Source organism: Camarhynchus parvulus, chromosome 9 (assembly GCF_901933205.1).
Source record: "Camarhynchus parvulus chromosome 9, STF_HiC, whole genome shotgun sequence".
NCBI lineage: Eukaryota > Metazoa > Chordata > Aves > Passeriformes > Thraupidae > Camarhynchus > Camarhynchus parvulus.
In genome coordinates this window covers 5,315,464-5,332,805 of record NC_044579.1, presented here as the reverse complement: position 1 = coordinate 5,332,805, position 17,342 = coordinate 5,315,464, and the positions used below count along the sequence as shown (strand labels likewise).

At 40.7% G+C, this 17,342-nt stretch overlaps 1 protein-coding gene across 5 annotated transcripts in view; it reads right to left on the bottom strand.

The window, feature by feature from the left end:
- NAALADL2 (N-acetylated alpha-linked acidic dipeptidase like 2) overlaps positions 1 to 17,126 on the bottom strand; it is a 400,688-nt gene extending 383,562 nt beyond the window's left edge. Inside the window, exon 1 of one of the 5 annotated variants that reach the window (XM_030954170.1) lies at positions 16,884 to 17,126. The gene's annotated coding sequence lies outside the window, so the exon portion shown is untranslated. Of the gene's footprint in view, positions 1 to 6,909; positions 6,981 to 10,859; positions 10,998 to 16,883 lie in introns of those variants that run through there. The other 4 variants (XM_030954173.1, XM_030954172.1, XM_030954174.1 and 1 more) reach the window with 4 other exon arrangements.
- Between the last annotated feature and the right edge of the window lie 216 nt (positions 17,127 to 17,342).

Here is a 17,342-nt window from a genome sequence, read left to right as displayed (position 1 = left end):
CTAACTCACTGTGATGCATTGCACGACAGCAAGAAAAATTAAACAGTTCAAGCTACGATCTTGTCAGATCTCAGAAGGCTGGCAGGACATGAGTGATCTAACAGGGAACTTCCACACAGAGCTGGGAACTCAGCTCCTGTTTCTACTGAGCATGTGCTCAGCAAACTTGGTTCTGGAGGCTGAGGCTTCTGACCATGGAGATCTTTAACAAACACCAGGGCACCTTTTGCATGTTTATCCTCTCTCAACACAGAGCAGCTCCACCTTACACAGCTCGCACACACAGGAACAAAATCAAATGCTTTTGGGGAGTCCTTGAGTGGAGCTTCTCAAGTAATTTTATTATTTTAATGATAGGTAAGACCTTTTTGGCTAAAAACCAGGGCAGTCACAAAGAGAATGGTTCATCAATCTTCCAACAAGAAATGCCCTTCACTTTCCATGCTGGCCAGAAGAGCTGCAATGTTTTCTGCATTGCAACCACTGAGTGGCTGACAAACAATTACCCACAGCCAAGATTTCTGAACCACCAGACCACAAAATCTCCCTAGAACTGCTGTGTACACTCAGCATATCAGGATATTGCATATCCCTCATTAAAAGGACCACAGAACCACATGAAAACAACAGAGGGTTTCCCCTTGCACTGCAAGCCCAGGGCAGGAGTTTCCACACACCAATGATACATTCCAGTTGTTGAAGAATGGTCTTTTTTAAATAAGTGACAGTGTGACAATGCTCTGCAAATGTTGTACCAAGGTTTACCCTGTAATATTAAAGTGATGATTGTACTGGAGGAAATTAAATGCTGCTCCAGTTCACTAATGGTTTTCACACCTTAGACTCCACTAAGGTGCCTTGGTCATCTCACAGGACACAGCTTATATAAGTTTTGTGTACTTGCCTGCAATAGGTTCACAATCCTTTAATCTCAAAAACAGGCAACATAATCTCTTTTGAGACTATTATGTAAAAATTATCACATAAACATTAGCAAGAATGCTCCAGAACAAACTCAGGCAAGTTCTAATTTTTCCTGTTTTCAGTTCTTTCACTCCACTGTGAGTTTTCATGTCACACTGACTTCATCACTGTCATAGTGTATAGCATAAACATCCCATTTCATTACAGTGGAAAAATTTTCTGTGCCTAGTCTTAAGCAAACAAGCAGGGAACACGACTTACTTTTGATATGAAGAGATTGATAACTTTGAATTTTAAAACTGTACTTGGTGTTTCCCTGATATTTACTTCCCATAATAAAGGTAGAAAATCCTCATCTGCAAATTGCTAAAAATAATCAGTTGCAAGATGTGACCTTGGATAAAGCAATGTTAAATTGGCCAGCAAATTTTTTGGAGGCTTCACTGTTATTAACTTGCAATTTTTTCATTTCAGTCTGCCAGTGATGCTTGGCAGGTTATAATTTTTCATTTTCTCACTTGACTGATGCTCACTAAAGTAGAGATTATGGAGATAGTGGTGGAGAATTTTTACAAAGATTTTTCCCCTTTCACTCAGTCATATCAGGGTTCAAACACAAATTATCTCTGTGAGGTGGGTTACCTCTGTAACAGGATCACTGACAAAGATCCTCTCAGTATTCCAATGGCAGGAACAGTTCATGGGCTCTCCAGTGCATTAATGGCCAGCTGGACAACTGCTACCTGCTCAGTGCATTCCCACCAGGAATGATGTGGCCCAACCTCACTTCTGCTTTAATAGTTAATATACAAGTTCAAAACTTTAGTGAATTGGTATTTTCCCTTGAGGTCACTGCTCCTTCAATTTATTTTTTTTTAAACCACTGATCCCTTTCTACTAAGAGTATTCCCCACTCATGACTAAGTTTCTTTGCCTCCACATCACCTTCCCACTCTCTCATCATTTCCTTGCCACTGATTTAATGCATAAAAACTGTAATGAACAGCTCCTCCCAGTGATCATCCTGGAACAACACTTCCTATTTCTTAGGGGTTTTTTTGTTTTCTTTTTCATTCCAAATATCCTCTGTTCACAAGGAAAATGTCCAGAACACATATCTGACTGAACATAAACAGATCCAAAAATGTGCTATTAAGCTGTTGTGCCTTTGGTGGTGAACCAAACGCATCCTCCTGCCAGAAGATCCATTTTGTGACAATCCTCTGACTAAAAATACCTGTCCCCCCAGCAACTCTGATCCAGGAATCGTACATGATGACACGCTGTGAATATCTGCAGGGCTTTCCTCATTATCAGGAAGGATTTTTCTATTGCTGTTCTCCTAGTCAGAGTTTGTGCAGGAAGGGAACGGCGAGGGGAATGTGAAGAACGCATTAAAGGCTGCACACCAGAAGCATCAGTCACCACACAAAGCATCATCATCCACCAGAAACCACAGTTCAAACAAAGCTGGAGACATTATGAGGTTTTTACTACTGGATACAGCCCAAAAGGTATTAAAACAATCTGACAAAACATGCCATTGCCTTCCTAATTATCCATTTTTAGCCTTCCCACTCAAACCATCCATATTCAGTACAAAGAAGCAATCACTGACCTGAGTGCAGAGAGAAACAAGCTCACATTTATTTGTCTTGCCTTCCTCTTTTTTAACTTTTCAAGTATTTATTATCCCAGCAACTGTGTCACGAATGAAGCACATGGCAAGACTGCCATTGAAAATAAGCTTCATCATTCAGTCAAAGAGATTAAACTCTTGGCTCATAACTAGAGTGACATAGTAAGGTTTCTAAAATCTTATGACTATATAAAACTATTAACTCAGACCTAATTCACTGCTTCTTATTGCTTTTTCTGAAGCATCATTAGAAAGACAGCATAACATCACTCATTTTATAGGCAGGGAACTGAAAGCACAGGAAAGAAAAGTAGCATTAGATAAGGCCATACAGGGGAACAGTGGCTGTATTTTAATAGTGACCAAGTCTTCAAAATCAAAGTTCATTCCCACTTGTGTTTAAATATTCATATTCTAGACATTTTCCTCGTGGACAGAAAATATTTAGGTAAAAATTAATAAAAACAAAACAATAATTAAAAAACAAACCCCAAATAACAAAAAAACTTTCAGTCTTCAAGTGAGACAATTTCCCTTCAGTTCCTGACTGCATTTCCAGCAGCTACACAGTCCAGAGAACAACAGATAATGTTCAGGAGCTCCCTAAGAGCCTATTCCAGGCTTTGACAGAGCTCCTAGTTATGTGATTCCTGGCTTACAACCCATGGAAAGTTGCTTTTAACATCTGCTGCTCCATTAACACATCCAGCAACACCACGAAATCAGGAGAGAGCCCAGGGAACTCCATCCCCAGGGCATCCAGCAGCCTCCTGGGAAGCTGCAGCAGGTAAGGAACTCAGCTGTGCAGCATCCATCCTGCTCCACTTCATGGAGGTGCAATGCTGCTCTCACCATGCAGACTTCGCAGAACTACAGAACGTCCACTCAGATAAAATTCTGACCCTAATAAAATATTTTTTTCTCAATTAACTTGGAACTAGGTTGGAGAACATAAATTTCAGTAATATATAAATATGCTATTGTAAGTTTTTTTAAGCAGGGCTATTTGGGGCTTGGGTTTTACATTTTTTTATTCACCTCTCCAACTGGACTTGTTCCATAAGCTGATTAACACTAATTTAGCTCTGTTAGTGACCACTTGTGCCAGTCAAAGCATATCATGTGATGGAGGGACAACACAAAACAAAAAAGGACACAATTGAGTTGCATTAGTCAAGGCTGAATTTCTCAATACAACACTGCAAAATGCTCAGGTCTTTCCATTCATTTCTTTCCACCAAATTAATTCTCTTAAAAACTACCAAATTTGCATCAAGTCTGACCTCAGGTCCACTGAAGTCCAATGGCTGACACGTCTGGAACAGACATGAATTACAGCTGTAAGCAGCTACAGCACTCTGACAACCTCTGCTAGTTAAAAGCAAACAAAATTTGATGTAGTACTAGGAGCTGAATTTTAGCAAAAAACAGCCTTGAATCTTTATGCACCTGCCTAAAGCTAATAAACTCATGCATAGATCAGGAAAAAATCAAATTCAAATAAACTATTCATGAATCTTTGTTACTTACACATAAGGAATCCAATAAAGAAAGCTACTCTGGAAGCAAAGAACGCAATATAAATGTGTTCCAGCTTCCTTTGCTGGACTTTTTTTAACCATATCCCACCCCTGCTTTGCCCAGTGGCAACATGTTTGAATAACTCAGACTTTTCTTAGGTACTCATTATTGTACAACAATCTATTCTGCATATGATATTCTGTCTGTCCAACAAGACAACAAAGAAGCCACTTTGTGCTCCTCAGAGCATCTCTTACTATTAAATAAAAAGGTTTCTTTGATGTCTGCTGATGCAGGACAACACAAGTTTTGTGCTGTCACATCGGTGTGGCAGTCTCACTGTCAGGATCCAAATACAGCTCTCAGGTCACCCTAAATGCACGAGGAATTCATGGAAGGGGCCCTGCACATGTGAGAACTGGGGCTGCTCCCATCAGCTCTTGACCTTCAACCAGCCAAAGCCAGCCCAGCACTAAATGGACAACCCTGACTATTCCAGATTTTGTTTCAGCCATTCGTGTAGCATTTACAGTCACCTGAGGTTGCCAGTGACTGCAGATCTTTATTCATAACAAAAAGTAATTATCTCCTCACAAGTAAGTGAAGTCTGTGAGATTTCAGCAAACATTCTTCATTAATTTGTTGAATTAGCAGAAGAAAGCATATAATCGCCAATATTAATGCTTTGCTGAGCAGGAGCCCTGACTTAAGCACTGGGTAAGTCACCTGTAAATCCTGACATCTAAATTTCATTGTCCCCAAATTAGCTTGATTAAAGCAATCACTACAAAAGCCAAGCACCTCAGATACCTCAGTGCTTTTAGGATCAGTACAAGCTCCAGGTAAAGTCTTTTATTTTTCCTAATGCACCCACACATCCCCACCCTGGAAAATGGGGCTTAAAACAATCTCAGAAGAAGCCTAAATCAAAGAAACAAAGGTTAGTGGCTGAGGATGAGGAATAAATATTGCCTGGAAAGACACTAAGCTATTAATGAAAATAATTTCAGCATGTATTTTAGTAGTAGAGTATTTTTAAAAAATTCCAATATTAATATAGAGTTCATGAAGGTAAAACCAATCTTAGAAAAAAAACCCACACAACCCCCCAACAGTTTAGCTCCATTACATTGATTGCAAAATCTTGCATACTTTAGGCTGTGTATATTTATTTTGTTCAAGTCTAACCTGCTGTCCAGCTCACCTCAAACAGCCAACTGAGAATATAAAAAACACAAATACCACAAAAATGACAAGTCTTCAAAAATGTCCCCTGGAAAAGATCTAGAATTCTCTCATCTTAACAGAATCTTAGATAAACACTGAATCCCTCTTTACTTCATAGTGGTGTTCTTATTACAAAGCCCTGATAAACCACACTCAGTACTGACTCTGCACAAGGAGCTCCTGGTTAAATTAGTTTTCACTGGCCCTTCCTTTTAATTTTTAACCTGCTGCAATAACTAACAAAATACAGCAGAGAGCTCTGCAGAATCTGATTAGTATGCCCGGGTTAAAAAAATGCTCTGAAACAGAAATCACACACTGGCCTGCATGTTATAGTCAGTGACTATAGACTACCAGAAATTAGGTTTTAAGCAAAGCCTAGATTGAGAAAAGATTACCAGGAAAGACTGAGGTAATATTTATATTAGCTTCTGTACATTCAGGAACTTCTGGGTGCATACAGAATGTCCCTAGGAAGCTCCAAAATCTAGATTTCCATCAGTGAATAATTATTCAGGTTTAATCCATTTCCAGATTGCTTTTTATTTGAGAAATATCTACCCAAGTTTCCACTCAATATCAGAAAAAGGGTCAGTGTGCATTTTAAGGCAGATTGTGAGGCACATCTCATATCACTGCAAGGCAATTTCCTCTACACAGTTTCAAAGAAAATTCTGTTCTTTTGCCACGCCACTTTTCCTCACAAGCCAGGATAACTTTGTGTCAGCCAGCAGTCAATCATTTAAACAGGAGTACATTCACATAGCAGGTAAGAACACTGCACGTTGCACAAGATAATTGAGTAAAAGTTTCTACAAGGAATTCCTCCAAGGCAAGAGATAAACAATAAATGGATTAATATTCCCCACAGAGCACTGTAATAGTAATCTTTGAAGTTTCTCTACAGCTTTTAGTTCATTTATTCTAGAACCAACAGTGTAAATGCAAGCCTCTAACAGAATAAAAATCAAATTCCCACAAAAGTAGTTTAAGATCTAAGTATCTTGACAGTTTCCCTTTAAATCACATTTATTTCAGTACTGAAAAACCAAATTACTTTGATACATTTCTTACACTGACACTTTTATGCCTTCTCAGGACATCAGGGATATTCAGACTTTTGAACCAATACTTTAAAAAAATATGCACTAAAGGTCAAGAAAATTTTTTTTCTTTTCTTTGGTAACACTTCTATCTCATCTTTCTAGGAAGGGTCATTACTTAACTCCTTTCAACCAAAATAAAGAAAAAGAAATGTCTCCATTAAACATAGAAGGAATTTGACTTCAAAACTGAATCACACAGAGTATCTGCTAGAAAAAGGAAAAAAATTACTTAGGCTTTGCCACTTAAGAGATTAGAAGGATCTAGATCTAGAAAGATATTTTTTTCTAAAAGGGGGGAAAATAAAACCAAATAAGAAAAACAAAGAGCAGAAAGTAGTCCTTATGCATTAGTACTTTGTTTCAAAAACACACTTCTGTTTCTCACAAGATTAAGTTTTTTCAAGTTTCTCATCAATACTTGGATGAGCAAAATAGAGCAAACCAAAAAATTCTGCCTTAGGAAGTAGCAACAAGAACAAGTATTTTACTCACAATGATTCAACAAAAATTTTATATTTACTAATGCTTTTTCCATTCCTTTCAAGTATGGGAACACAAGTCCTTCACTGGAAGGAAGGCTGGAGAACACCAGAGAGTTTCACCCCACCCCTTCCAGGGGCTGTCAGTCCCTCTGCTCTGACACACAGACAACTCCAGCAAGCCCTGATCCATCAGCAGCCAGAAAACAAACACACTTCAATCCTGGAGTGTGTAAGAGAAAACCAGAACTTTTTTCAAAAGGGAGATAGTCTCAGGTTACTGGCACGTAACTTGAAATAGCAATTCCATAATTCTTCAAACTTGCTATTTCCTAAGAAATGCACACTTCCTTTAATACACCTCAGATCCCTCTTAGCATAGGCACTCAGAAAAATTCCTATAAGTATTTCCTACAGCCTTTCTGGAAACTACAAACTCAGAGGCCACGAGCCTAGCTGATCAAGACTGTACATATATAAAAAACTCTTTATTGTCTTTGTACATCAGTGTATAACTGCTACATATGAAAACCTGTATTTCATTTCAGTTCCCTGTACTCAAAAGTATATCAGTAATTCTTATTTGCAAGAACCATCTTTACATTGCTCAAAAGAACAAAGCAGCAGATGCTCCATTTCACAAACAAAAGGAAAAGCAAAACAATAACTTTACTAAAAAAACCCAAACAAACAAAGCTAAAACTCCACACCTGTGCCAGAGAAGTATCCTACCTCGGAACACATATTCCAGGAATATTTTTGTTCCTGGGACTTTCTGATTCTGAACTGCTGGATCTTTGAATATTCACATTAATTAAATTTTAAAAAATACTAGAAACCTATTTTGGTTTGTTTTTTTTTTTTTCTCGTGCAGAGCAGACATGTTTTGCTCTTAGAAAAACAGAAGTGTTCCTAAGAACTGGTTAGATAGTGAAACCCATGTAAAACAGACATGCAAAGTTAGTGAATTTACACTTTCAGAGTTAATCACCCACTCAGCTTCAAAATCTACACCTAATTGCTGGCATACAAAACACACCAAGAATGAAGTGTAGATACAGAATCACTTTTTGCTGTGGTGGAGCATTAACAGTGCAGAAAAGCCAGCTAGACCACAGGGGAAATTAGTATTTATCCACACACACACTTATGAAAAACAGCTGTTAGGAAACAGGAGGGAAAAAACCCTTTTTTGACTAAGGATGAAAGCAAGAGAACACATCCCAAAATAGTCATTTTCAAAGCATTACAAGTAGGTGGATGAAGCAAGTGAAAAGAAGCCACAACTTGGCAATCAAGAAAAGCTCTTTATTAAAACTGCATAGGCTAGTAATTGATCAGGATAGAGAAGTAATTTTTATTTTTCCCTGTAAGCACCACATTCTCCACAGCCTCTCTGCTCACTACATGTATTTTTTCCTACTCCTTCCATGAAGACAAAAATCAAACCATCTGGCTTGCGCCAGACATATTTGCCCATGTTGAATCTGTTTTTCAGACAGCAGAAACTCATCAAGCATCTAATACATGTGATTAGCTGGTAAGAAAACAAGAATTCAGTTTGACTTAAAAATATCTTTGCATTTGTTCTCATTCCATCCCAGGAGAACACTGGATACTTCTGCGTACTTATCTGCAGCCCAGAGAGGCTGAATAACCACTGAGCACTGAACATGTTGAGCACATGCTCACACATCATCTCTGGGCCAACACTTTGGTCTGAAAACAAGGCTTTGAGTGTCCCACAGCACTGCCTCTCTTGTGGAAGCACTTACATAAATAATACTGAATAGGCTTTATTCTCAGTTGATACAGTAAAAATATGCAGTAGTGCAACGTCTCACTACTAAAATAAAAATTCCAGAGGCATTTTTCTGTCATCATGTAACTATCTCCCCTGTCTAATCAAAACTTTTTGGTTTTTCCTCCCTAATGCATGGCTGCAGTGGCTTTCTTACAGAATGGGGATGAGGGCACAACCTTCTTTAATAGTTAAAGGAAGCAAGAGCCTGATCAAGCCAATTATTTTCTTCCACAGGTATTGTCAGAGTCCTCTAAATGAGTAAATCCACTAACATTTTATTAGGCTTCCATAGCTGAGCCTCAGAGGCCAGAGCCAGAGGCACAGTACATTCCATTTTTGTACACAGGTGACCCCAAGGTTTCAGTTTCCTCCTCACAGGGAGCTCCTTCAGGCAGCAGATGCTCTGCAGTGGCTCCCACAACAACTGCAGTGTCAACAGGAAGATTACAAAATTCTCTAAGCCCCCAACATAACGCTTTATTTGTTGTAGATACAAGGTGTGTATCTACAGCAGTTCAGTATTTTTTGCTGCTCTCTAATTACATTTCAAATATTCATGCAAGACATTATTTCTGTGCCAGAGCCCATACGGATTTGTTCCTACCAAAATAGTACTAAAACAAAGTTATTTGAAGCGAATCACCATGAGGAAAATATGCTTCTTAACGTGCCCAAATATTGTCATAAAAACCCCCAATAACTAAGCAAGGGAATAGTGAAAAACAATTAACTAATGTGGACAGCAAAACGACATAAATCCCTGCCTTTAGTCTCACCCAGCGTGATGTTTGTGATTCATAGATGTAAATGTCTTGGAACACATTTGTAAAAAGTCATGTTTAATAATTTAATGTGTCAATGCAGCCTGCAGCACCCACCTAAAAGTTCCTCTGAGACTTTACTAACAAGTTCATTTTTTCTCACCATTGGCATGACCAGTGGATTTCAAATTTCATATTAAAAGACAACTAAGAAAATTCATCATCTGCCTACTGTTTTTTCCCAGGGGATTTTGGATCACATTTAGTGCCAATGAGGCATCAAATTGACTGCAGAGAACCAGCTGTGGTGGTGGTGAGCTGTCCAAAGGTGCTGAAGGGGCTGACTTGTGTCACCACGGGACTGTTCCCCGACAACTTCCAAAGCTGGAAATTTGAAAACTGGAAGAGTCAAGTCTTAAAAGGCACAAATAAAGATGCAGAAGCTCGAAACCATTCAGTGTCACCTCGCTCAGGACCACTCTTGCCAAAGTACTGCACAAAATAAACTCTAGGCAAGCAACTCTTGCCCGCACTTGGGAACAATCCACATTATACAAACACAGTGACAAAGGGTCAGCGTAACCCCACAACTCTGCTGGCTTTAGAACACCCTGAGATCAGCTATGACACAACCTGGGATGCTCCACAGGAGCTAAAACCACCTTTCTCTCAGACAATCTGGAATAAAGCAGTAGTTTCAAAGTGTAAAACTTCCTCGAAGCCCCACATATAAACACCATCTGCTCTTTTGCAAAAGGTATAACATTTGAAATAACATTCTTTTCTCTCCCTCTTAGTATATTCCATCATGAAGAGAAAACTTTATTTATATAAAGAGCCCGCAAAATGAAGTTCCATAAAAACAGGAACATATGGCCAAATAATTCTGAATAGCACTTAGCATATTCATCTGTAAAATAAGAACTATAATGGGCAGATAAATACACCCAAGTCTACTTGGAAATTGTCAGTATACACATGGTTTTCTGCAAATAATTAGCTTTTTTAAAAAATTTCTCACCCATCACTCTACATTACAGTTTTACTAAAGTTAATCTTTTTAAACCACAAACCTGGCCCATGACATCTTATATCACACATATTAACAGCCTAAGTCAGTGCATAAAAAAAAATCTTATGTTTTATGAAAGTTAAATTTTTACCACCATTGCAAAGACAAAGCTTGAAACAAATTTAGGTAATCTCTAACATGAACAGAAATATAAAATAAATGCAGAACTTTTATAGAACTACTTAGAACACAAAAATAAATGCCTAAAAAGAATAACAACTAAAAACAATCCTGAAGGAAAGTATGAATTCACCTATGAATTAGTTTCTGCTGCTAGTAAGGAGAAAAACAACACATGGTCAAACATCTCTGTCTTGCACACTTACTGCTGCAGGTTTTTCTGTAATTGCAGCCTTCAGAATCATCCATCATCCAGCTGTTTCTAAGCTGTTAAACATTTGTAAGGAAGTGCGCAATCAAAGTAAATGGCTTAAAATTTGTGGACTGAGCCCCAAAACCTCCACTTTTTCAGCTTTTTCCAACACTTACATTGAGCAATACAACAAATATCCAGCTCTCTCTTCAGCATGTATCATGAAACTTTCTGGATACTTGCACATAATCCCTTGAGACAAGAAGCACAATCACCTTCAGACGCTCAAAAATCCTTCCAGCTGCAGACTTTTCCTGCTGCAATTTGCTGCAGTTTTATAAGCAGCTGGTCCTCATCATATACATGATTTGGTTCACCAAACCTCGCTCCCTAATCAATCCCCTGGTCATTGCTTCAGTATCCTCTGGGGTTTAAGAAAAAAGACTGGTTTCACTGAGTGATGTGCTCTTAGCTTGGCCCTTTCCATTTATTTTGATGATCTCTCATCATATTGAAGGCTGATTCCTGACAAGTTCTCCATAAAGCTGAAGAGTTTATACAAGACAGGCATATCTTATTTGACTTGTGCTGCAGCTTGACTTCTGCTCATCCTGTCAAACTGTGTCAAAGCGAGGGTTTGCTATTTTGATGTTCCATTCTTTCATTTCTCCTCCTGCTGCTGTCACAGTTTAACCCCCAGCGAGGGGGTCCAACTCAGCCCCACACAGCCACTCCCCCACTGTGAGAAGAGGGAGAGAATCAGAAAAGTGAGAAAAGCCATGGGCTGAGATAAAGCCAGTTTAACAGGTGAAGTAAAAACTGTGCACGAAAGCAAAACCAGACATGGAATTTGTTCCCCACTTCCCATGGTCAGGCAGGTGTTCAGACAACCCCAGAAAAGCCTGGATCCACCACATGTAAAAATGACTTGGGAAAATAAGTGCCATCACTCCAGATGTCATCCTTTTCTGCTTCCCTGCTTTATGCTAAGCACAACCCCACTTAGTCTGGAATATTCCCAGGGTCACTGGGATCAGCTGTCCCAACTCTGACCCTTCCAACTCCTTGTGCATCCCCAGCCCCCTCACTGGTGGGGTGAGGAGCAGAAAAGGCCTTGGTTCTGTGCAAGCACTACTCAGAGCTAACCAAAACATCCCTTTATTATCAACACCATTTCCAGCACAAATCCAAAGCATAGCCCCGTTCCAGCTACTAGGAAGAAAATTAACTCTATCCCCAGCAAAACCAGCACAGCTGCCTACAATTCCACTAAGCCTAAGACCTGAAAGCATTGACTGCTAAAGGCATGTAAAACTGAGCACAGGAAAAACCTCAGAACATTCCTGCTGGCTCTTCACTGCAGGAGATAATGCATTATAACACAGATTTCCCCCAAATCTCTGCAGGATCTACAAATCCCTCCTTGCAAACCCTCCATTAATTCCCACACACACACAGTATGTTCTGTTACCACCGTGTTGTATTCAGCAGTTTTCTATAGCAGTCCAAGTGTTCTCTTCTATGAAACTTACTCAATGACAGCAGGATTTTTGGGTTTTTTGTTGTTTTTTTTTTTAATTTCACCTTTCTTTCAGATTCTGAACTTCAACCACCTTAATATCCACAGCACTTTCATGAAAACCTGTAAGGAATCTTAGCAACTGGCACATTAAATAAGTATGTAAAATGGCCAAGACCTCCGAATGCAGAAATTGAGTGTAATGACATCTTTGCATTGCTAAAGAATTACTCGCCAACCCAACTTTTCAACCTTCAGTACGGTTAAAACAAATTCTTGTTTAAGAATTCTTTGTTTTGGAGGTTGGACTATAGGATTTCCAGACATCTCTCCCGACTAAGTATCCTGTGATTCATCATTTCCAGGCATTTTAGACACTAAAAGTCTTCCGTTATCCATCAGTTCTGTTCTAATTTCAACAGTCTCCTGGGCTAACCATATTTTATGATTGTCTTTTTATGTACATGCAAGTATTTAGATACAGAAAAAAATACTTTGATCATCTGCTGTGACTTGTGTAGCACATGGACACATGCCCTCAATTAAGTTTTACTCAGGTACATCTTAAAGGAATAATACCGTATTCGAATTAAAATTTTCCTTTGATGAATATCCTACCATTATGTGCAATAAATTACCCTCTTGCTGAAGATGCAGTTCTTATTTCTACTGCAAATGCATCTGGCTCATATTTTAGCCAGATCTTCATATCCCATCATTTTCTGCTTCATCAGAAATTTCAGTTCACAAGGCGCACACTCTAACACTGCAATCAAGTCCCTCCCCTCCTTTCTCTTTGATAATATTTAACATACTGAGCTCTTAGAATTTCTCCCTCAGGAGCTATTTTCAGCCCTTTTTCATTCTTAGAGTGCTTCTCTGAAGTCTCTTTGACTCCAACATCCTGCTTGAAGTATGAACACCCAAACTTGACAGAAGATTCTTGGTGTGATCTCACTAGTGCCAAATGCAAAGACACGGTACATTTCCTGCCCAGTCACATAGAGATTGGGCCATATTGGAGCTTTTCTACAAGTTCCCTCAAATTAATCTGTATTTACATGGAAAACAGTTAACTGAGAAGCTAAAACAAGCAATCCAGAGAAAACTAAACAACAGACCCAACAATTCTACCAATTCAACTTCCCTGTTGCATATATCCCCCTCCCTACATGTGTTTGGGAGACACATCCCTCTGATTTTCAAGCAGAAAGCCCAGAACAACTGTGTGACTGCTGAATCCTCTGGCTCTGGATAATGTGGAATGATGTACTTAGTAGCGTGTAGAGTTAACCAGCCTGAATTCAAAGCCAAGGCTTAATGAGGCCAACAACCCATGTCAATAGTGTTGTATCATCAATTTTCAACACAAGTAACAGATCAGTAATAAATAATAGCATATTCCCATTTTTATTCAGTTCCTGTGCCTATTCTGTGCCTCAGATATCCACGAAGAACTGCAAACACATTTGCACAAGAAGCCAGAAGAAGCAGTGTTGGTGAACCTTCATTTGCTTACTTCTTGACTATGTTTTCAGATATGCAGTCTCTTTTTTCCCTGCTAGATCCCAACTGACCAACAGCTCCCATGGCAAGAAGATGGCTGAGAGGAAACAACTCCTTTTCTGCACTCAGCCTGGGCTGTGACAGGTGCACTTGATTATCGGTTTTTTGAAACTGTACAGGTACTGGAGGATGAACAGCGACCTTTGCTGCTTCCCTGCACAGCAGCATTAACCAGGCACACTGACAGACCCAAGAGATGCACGCCTGAGGAGGAACAAAGCGCTGTGGTGCACATGTTGCCAAGTCTTTGAGAACACAATGCTTTGTTTTCAACTGACGATAGAATCACAGCACCTCCTAGGCTGGAAAAGGCCTCTAAGAACATGGAGTCCAACCACTAACCCAGCACTGCCAAGCCCAACACTAAAAAGTGTCCCCAAGTGTCACATTTACACATCTTCTAAATTCCTCCAGGCATGACAACTCCACCACTCTCCTGAGCAGATTGTTCCAGTGCTCAACAGTCTTTTTCTGTGAAGAATTTTTTTCCAGCATCCAATCTAAACCCCCCCCCAGGCATAAGCAGCTTCTTCTTGTCCTTTTACTTGTTATTTAGAAGAAGAGACTGACCCTCACCTGGCTAGAAACTCCTTTCCCAGTCAGAACACTGAGTTGCTTACTGGAGGCAATTTCCACATCAGTATCTGGATCCCACAGCTGCAGACAAGGCCCATTACGTAGCAGGATTACTTGCAAAACGAAGTATGATCTGCACAAAAATGCCAAACAGGATCCCAGTCCTACTAATTTTTAATTCAGAGCCATCTATCAATGATGTCCTCATATTACATTGCATACTCCTAATGAACTCATTTATAAATGTATTTATAATGCACGTGTCCAAACACCAAAGCAAATATCACAGGGGAGGAGAGGGTTGGAAAAGAAGAAAAAGAAACCAAACAAAACGAGAAAGCATAACACTTCCCAAGCAGTGTTTAGGCAATTCTATGCTGCAGGAATGCTGGCCTTGCCAACAAAATTAGGTTTGGAGTAGAAGATCCAGAGCCACTGAAAAAGTCTGAGGATTTAGAAATGTCTATTTGACAGATTGCCATAATGAAGATCTACAGCACACGTTCCCTGGAGGATTACATGTGAATCACAAAGAACTTCTGAAATAAATCTGTTTATTAAGGGGGAGATAAAGCACTTTGAAGGTCTATTCTTGTCTGGTTTGTATTCATAGCCTGAGGTTATTTAAAAAGGGGGAAGAAATAATGCAGGTATGTACCACAGCAGTGACAAGCAAAGACTTCAGCTATGAGGATTAACGGAGCGAGAAGTCATATGATCCAGCATGACTATGGGAGCTGCTACCAAAAACTGCAGCTTGTGACATCCATGTGAACCACAAGCATCTTTCTATTAACTTAGACAATTCTGACTTTCTTCCCATTTAAACCTTATTTTCTGCTTCAGATAAACAACCTGCACCCAACTGTTCAATGCAAAAAATACCATTTTTCCATTATCACAAACAAAATGCTGCTTCATTATCAAACAATGTGACCTGTTAGTATTGTTTCAGCCAATATCTTCAGCAATGTAAAACTCTCATAATTTTAAGGATGTGAAAAAACAACTCTGCAAAGTTTAGACAGACACTAAATCCAAGAAATATCTGATGAAACTTGGAAAAAAGGATGTTTCTGTGGGATAACTTTTTAAACAAAATGTTGTGTGTGTAGCTCTGGAGTAAAATTTTTAATTAATAAACTCCAGTAGAAAAAAAACTTCCTAGAGATAAACGACAAAAGATCACTCTTCAGCTTGTTTCAGGTCATTAACTTTATGGTAGATTATCATACAGTTAAGACATCTACTAGGAATGTGATCCATGACCAAAATTCAGGAGACACTTTTTAGTATTTTGATGATAGCAAAGATAAATGCTGTGTTATGGATGTACTGGGACTCATACAAGAGCTCTTTAGATTAAAATTCTAAAAATACATACAGATATTGCTTGAGATACAAGACTGGCATTGTTACAGTTTCAGTCATCTAATGCTTTCCATATGCTAACCACTGAACAAATAAATTTGCCTGTAAATGCAAGAAATATGTACCGAGTAATAAATAAGCCAACATGAAACAGGCCGTTCATATCAGGGTTAAAAATCTAAATTCTTTATTTCTCCCCCGAATATTTCTGTCCTGATGAGTCAGCAACAATTCCGCAAGTTTCAGCTGAAGTCAGCGAGATGCCTCAGTGCTGTTTTGCAAGTGTCAACTCCACGCTCGTTACGGAGTTTATTTTAATTACAATTTTGAGGCCGTCTCAGCTACAGGAGACGAACACCTGCCGAAGTCAAGGAGCTCTGCATGGATGCAGAAACAAAGACACCGAGGATGACATAGAAGAGCGACAATGACAATGTTGTCCTAGACTGAAAGTTGCGAAATTTCCCAGCTGCGTTTCTGGTACCCTGAGCACACCCCAAACCCCGAGGGGAGCGCGTCCTGCCATCCTCCCGACTGCGCTCACGGCTTGCAGAAAGTTTTCAACACTTGACACAGCTCACTGTGTTTTGGGGAGTCTGTTTCAATATTTAGTAAACACACCGTTCAGTTTCTAAACTCGGGCGAGAGACACCACGCTCGTGTCCCGTTTCTGGGCGAACAGAAAGCAAAGAGCAGAACACGGAGCGGCTCCCCGCGGGCAGTGGGAACCAGGGATGGAGAGAGAGCGGGAGCTCCGGGCTGTGCGGGACCGTCCGCACGGCGCATTTACCGCTCCTACCCCAAACCAGCTCCAGCCCGGAGCCCTCGCAGAAGCAGCCGCGGATCCTTTCATTTCCCCAAGGTCTGAGTAACTTTTAGGAAAAAAAAAAAAAAAAAAAAAAACACGCACGGAGCTGACCGAGCTCTCCTCCGCGCTGACAGCCGGGCTCGGGGCGAGGAGCCCGGGTGTCCCGCCCGCCCCTGGTCCGCCCGAGCCGGCGTTACCTGCGCTGCCCCGCGGTACCCGCGCTGTGCCCCGCGGTACCTGCGCCGCCCTGCGCTGTGCCCTGCGGTACCTTCGCTGTGCCCCGCGGTACCCGGCGGTACCTGCGCTGCCCCGCGCGGTGCCCGGCGCCGCACGGCCCGCCCAGGGAGTTTTCAGCAGCCGTAAAGCGGAGCGCGCCCGGCCCCGGCCGTGAGGGGCCACCCCGGGGAGCGCCCGCAGGGCCGCGCCGGAGCCGCCGAGCCCCGCCGGGATGGGACGGGACAGAGGGGAGGGCGGTCAGGGGACCGAGGAATGGTTGGGTTGTAAAGAGCATCCTGTTACAATTCTTGTGCCGCGGGCAGGGACACCTTCCATTAGAGCAGGGTGCGCAAAGCTCTGTCCAGCCCGGCACTGAGCACTGCCAGGGATGGGGCAGCCGCGGTTTCTGTGCGCAGCCTGTGCCAGGGTCTCACCACCCG